We start from the raw sequence: 6,066 nt of genomic DNA on the forward strand, positions 1-6,066 counted from the left end.
ATCAGATACATGATTTGTGAATATTTTCTTCCATTCTGTGGCTTGTCTTTCCAGTCTTGAGTTTTTAGTTTTGGTAAATTTGAACTTATTTTGTTGCCTGTGCTTTTGGTATCCTATCCAAGAGAAATCCTTGACCAATCCAATGCCATGAAGATTTTTTTCCTGTTTTCTTCTGAAAGTTTTATAGTTTTAGCTCTTATATCTAATAGGTCATAATCCATTTTGAATTAATTTTTTGTATATGGTGTAAGATTTCAACTTCATTTTTGAGCACGTGGATGTCCAGTTTTCCCAGCAACATCTTTTGAAAAAGACTGTCTTTTCCCCATTGAAAAATCATCTCATCCTTGTTAAAAATCAATTGACCATATAAATGAGGGTTTATTTCTGGGTAGTCCACTGGTCTTTATGTCTGTCCTTATGCCAGTACCACACCATTTTGAGCACTGTAACTTTCTAGTAAGTTTCAAAATCAGGAAGTGTGAGTCCTCCAACTTTGTCCTTCTTCAAGATTGTTTTGGACATTCAGGGTCCCTTGAGATTCCATATGAATTTTAGGACAGGTTTTTCTATTTCTACAAAACATGCGATTAGGATTCTGATAGGAATTACACTGAATCTGGATTATTTGGGGTACCATTGACATCTTAGCAGTCTTCCAATCCATGAACATAGGATGTCTTTCCATCTATTTATATCTTCTTTCAGCAATTTTTAAAAGAGAAATTATTTATTTAACAGAGAGCAAGGGGGCACAAGGAGGCGGAGTAGAAGGCGGAGGGAGAGGGAGAAGCAGGCTCCACGCTGAGCAGAGAGCCTGACACAGGGCTTCGTTCCAGGACTCTGGGACCATGACCCCAGCCGACGGCAGACGCTTAACTGACTGAGCCTCGCAGGCAACCCCTAATAATTCTTTAATATCAAATCTAGTCAGCATTCAAATGTCTTTGGTCATTCCATAATTATTTTCCCAAGTGGTTTGTTCAGGTTGGAATCCATACAAAATCCACAAGTTGCATTTGGTTGATAGGTCTCTGAGGTTTCTTTACATCTGTACGTTTTTCTTCCTCTGTTTCCTTACTTTATAGTTGTTGAAGAAATCAGAACAGTTTTCTTTGAGAATTCTCCTCGTTTTTGATATCACTTAATTTTTAGGAAAATCTTGTACTCCTCTAAGCTGGTAGATGTACAGAGTTAATCAGATTCAAGTTCTTTGGTTTTATTTTGCTTTCGTTGGAAGAATCCTTCGTAGGTGGTATTACGTTCTTTGTGCTGCATCACACCAAGAGGTGCATTATATACATTCATCCCTTTTTGTTATATTAATTATTTCAGTTCACGTGTTGTCATCTTAAACGATCCTTTATAAAGTTCCCTATCAGTCTTCACCTAACGATTTTAGCATCCATTAATAATTGCACCTAGGTCTATTATTTTACTAGGGGTTGTGAAATGGTGGTACTTCTATTTTATCATTCCTTCTGAATTGTGGGGCATCTAAAAAGAAAACCTATTTAGTTATCCCAAGGCATATAGTTCATATAGAGCAGGAAGGATAAATATTTGGCTCATGCCTTGTTTCCCAAAGGTAACCAGTGAGGCTTTTTGTTGTTGTTAATATCATTATGTATGGGTGAATTTTAGCATTTAATGTGTTTCAATCCACTGTGGCAATTTTCCAATGTTAAATTGTCTCACTTTGGCTACAGGTCTTCGAATTGGCTCCTATGTCCTTATTCCATAATCCTAGTAGTCTTTGATTATTTTCTTGCTTTCTGGTATAATAAAGTATTTCAAGCTCGTCTAATAAATTTCCTGTTCTAGACCTGTGAACAGCCATTCCTCCAGGGAGGTGGTTCTTTTCAGGGGAAATGCTATTTAGAGACCATAATCTAGGCACAGACACACTCATTGCTTCTGGTTTGGTTATTTCTTCTAGGCCTTTTTAGTGGACTGCCCTAGGAAATCCTATTCTTTTTTTTTTTTAAGATAAACTATATATTGAATACATACCAATACTGCCAATTTAGAGAATTCATCTTCTTAGATTTTATATATCTAGATTTCTAGTCTTTTCTCTTTTGCTGGAAATCTTGGTTCCTAACCATATCATATAGTTATTTGCTTTTCCCAATAAACATATATGTATGCATACATATGTGTATCAATACCACTATCACTTCTAACCATAGGATTTCTTTGCGATATTATCCCATTTCTGTGTATCACTTGCAGTAATTCCTTCTTGTGCTCATCATAATGCTTCACCATGCTGTTGCAAGATTTCCTTTTGATCACTGAATAGAATTCCATTGTATGAATATGGCACGGTTTGGTTATCTTTCCTTCAATTGGTGGATATTTGGTGTCTCCAATCTGGGCTATTATGAACAAAGCTGCTATAAACATTCTCCTGCAAGTTTGCCTTCATTTTTTCTTACATAGACACTAAGAGTGGAAGATCCTTAACTCTAGGAAACAAGCTGAGGGTTGCTGGAGGGGAGGTGGGTGAGGAGATGGGGTCACTGGGTCATGGGCATTAAGGAGGGCACTCGATGTAATGAGCACTGGCTGTTATATGCAAGCGATGAATCACTAAATTCTACCCCTGAAACAAATACTACACTATATGTTAACTAACTTGAATTTAAATAAAATCTTGAAAGAAAAAAAAAAAGAGTGAAATTGCTGGGCCATAGGGTAGACATAATCTTTGACTTAAAGAAACTGCTGATGTTTCCTAAAGTATTTGTATCTTAGTTCAGGCTGATCTAACAAAGGTACCATTGATGGAGTGGCTTAAATAACATTAAATTCTCACAATTCTGTGGGCGAGGAAGTCTGCAAATAAAGGCCCTGGCAGATCTGGTATCTGGTGAGGACTCTTCCCAGTCTGCAGATGGCTGCTTCCTCCTGTCTTGGAGACCTGGGACGGGTGGTGGGTGGGGACGGAGGGAGAGAGAGGAAGAAAGAATTTTGACTTTCATCATCCCCTTATAAGGGCATCAATCCCATGATGGGCTCCACCCCCATGATCTCATCCAGACCTAATTACCCCCTTAAATCCCACCCATAGACACCATCACATTGAGGATTAAGGCTGCAACATAGGAATTTTTGGGTGGGAGGGGAGACCCAAAGATTCAGTCCGCAGCAAGATGTATCATTTTACACTTGTACCAGCAGTGTGCTCGCCTAGGTCCTGTGCATTCAATTTCTTACTTTCCTTTTCTCCTATTTTCCCTCTTTTTATTCCAATAAAATTTGCTCAATATCTTTTCCTAACTCTGTATTGAACTTTCAATTTCTGCTGTTAAATTTTCAGTGAACTCCTCTTTCCTGTTCTTTAATAATGTTTTATTAGAACGTACTCTGACTTCAGATTTTTATTCCAGAGCAGTCACACTTAGAAAAGGAAGCTATAGTAAAGTGCATTCGGAGAAATCTTTGTTTTTGAAGTCAGATTAAGATTTACTCCCTTTATATTAATTTTCACTATAAAAAAGTTCTCAGGAGACCAAATAACTGTGGTCCCCTTAGAGTAAGGCAGTTGTGCTAAAATCAATGCTTGGGGCCCAAAGTGGATATAGCTGGAATCACTTGCAGTAATGTTGGTGCAAAAGTCTGAGGTCTCCTCCAAACATTTTCCTACCTTCTTCCTTCTCTCCTTCACTCCTTCCTTCTCTCTTTCCCTCCTTCCTTTTTTTTTAATGATTTTATTTATTTATTTATTTATTTATTTATTTATTTATTTATTTATTTGACGGAGAGAGAGAGACAGCCAGTGAGAGAGGGAACACAGGCAGGGGGAGTGGTAGAGGAAGAAGCAGGCTCATAGCAGAGGAGCCCGATGCGGGGCTTGATCTCAGGACCCTGGGATTATGCCCTGAACTGAAGGCAGATGCTTAACGACTGAGCCACCCAGGAGCCCCCCTCTTTCCTTTCTTTTTTGAAAATATTTGACACATCTCAGATTCCCACTCTGGGCCACCATGTGGCTTACCAGGCAAGTATTGATGTCAAGCCCCCCCCCCCCCAATTTTCACCAAGAAAGCCATCTCCTTCATGTATGTTTAGTATCTAAACCTGTGTTGTTGTTGTTGTTGTTGTTGTTGTTGTTGTTGTTCTAATCTACAGTCTAGAATCCTGGCACTCTGGGAGATGGTCAGAGGATTCATTTGTGAACCAACAGCATTTGTCAGAAATGTGGAGAAACCTGGTGGTTATGAGAGACATTGAACCCCTGGGTCCAAAGGAGACTCATTATCACTCACCTGGATCTTGAGAAAATGCAGCCCCTCCAGTGGCGCCCCCCGCTGGATACTCTGAATCAGTGGGCCTAGGTAGGGCCAGGAATCTGAACTTTTGAAACAGCCAGATTACCTACATTAGTCATTCTCAGTCCAAGCTTTCTAAATCCTGGCCATGATTTAAGAGAGAACATCTAAAAGCTACATGTCTGCATTACATTCTCTTAGTTTCCTTTAAAACTCAGGCTTAAGGAGATTCCAGTCATTCCTGTCAACATGAGACATCCACTTATAGACAAATTCTATACCTTTCATAAAATTGGCTAAAAGCATCATCCAGCATTTATATAAGAACCTACGTCATTCTTTTTCCAAAAAAAAAGAGGAGTTCGCTTCTCAGATGAATCTATATGTTCCTTTTATTAAGTAAAAGCTATGCATCCCAAGATATTTGTTTCCTGGCCTTCTCGGAAGCTCATTGATAAATTGTCCCGCTTGGAAAATTATCCCATTTCAAAAGGCCTGCTGCATCTAGTTTTGGCTTCTGATTTACAACCTTTTTTGAAAATGTCAAATTATGTGTTTAACAAGTGTTTATGACCACATCTGCTTATGGCAATATGATGTATAAGGTAAGCAATCCAGGTATAGAATGACCCCCTCTAGCTTTGAACTTTCCAAAATGTTCTAAAAGCCAATATATATAAAAAAACAAAATTCTAAATTTGTGTTTGCAAAAGGAAGAAGAAACCTGGTTAAGTTCAAGTGCAATGATACCCAGGGAGGGGGGCAGAGGGAGAGGGAGGAGGGAAGGAGAGAGAAGAGGGGAAAGGTAGGGGGAGGGAGAGCCACCCGGGGGAAGCTGGCAGGCTCCCTTCTGCAGGGTTACACGGGGCAGCACTCATTTTGCAAAGTCCCTTGGTCTTGAAGACCCAGAAACCTGCTGTTAGCACAAGAGTCCGTCATCTTGTCTCAACCAAGTTCCCAGACTAATATATGCAGGATTACAATTAATTTAGAATGAGAAAACTGCCTTTGAGACACACATGTCCATATGACCTGCTCATTCACGTCTAAATGCATCCAGCTTTTTGCCCCATCCATCTTTTCCCATTGCAGGTCCCACCACTCCCCCTTTGTGCCTCTGTTGTCAGCTGTGAGTTTCTTTAGCTTAAATTCCCGTTTCCCAGAGCTGCTCATCCAAAACTCTATCACCTGAAGCCCATTTTAAATGCCCTCTTCTCTTCCAGACTTCCTTTGAGCCTTCATATCAAAACAACCACGTCCTCAGAACTGTAAGAGCACATTGTTCCTTACACATTCCCCCCCCCACATTCCTTTTTAAAATAATTATTTGCGTACATGACTACAGGGGGCCCGAAAAGAGTTTGTGTTTTGCTGATGCTTGAAGCTCCAGAGACGGAGACGGGGCCTGATGCAGGTTACGGCTCTCAAACACTCCGTGTGAAAGAATACCAGTGACGGACAGGGTGGTCTCGGGCGAGTCTCAGAGTTACAGCCCCCCCACCCGTCCTGCGGGACCGCTTTTTTTCCTTTTACCAGATTGTCAACTCCCTGAGGGTAAGTCACTCTTTCCTGCTTATCCAGCCCCGGCAGAGGGTCCAGCATCTAGCAGATGCTCAGGAAATGTTTGCTAAAAGAGTTAAGAAGGGAAGAAATGATCGAATGAATGAGACGATGAACTGACTCATCTATTCTTCCACCGAGGCGTCGGTCGGGCACATAAGTAGTGAACCGCCGGGAGCCGGCGGGGATTCCGAGGACTCAGCAGCTCGGACCCACAATCTGCGGTCCG

Source organism: Ursus americanus, chromosome 4, assembly GCF_024610735.1.
Source record: "Ursus americanus isolate L20-20 chromosome 4, mUrsAme1.1.p, whole genome shotgun sequence".
In the NCBI taxonomy this organism is placed as follows: Eukaryota; Metazoa; Chordata; class Mammalia; order Carnivora; family Ursidae; genus Ursus; species Ursus americanus.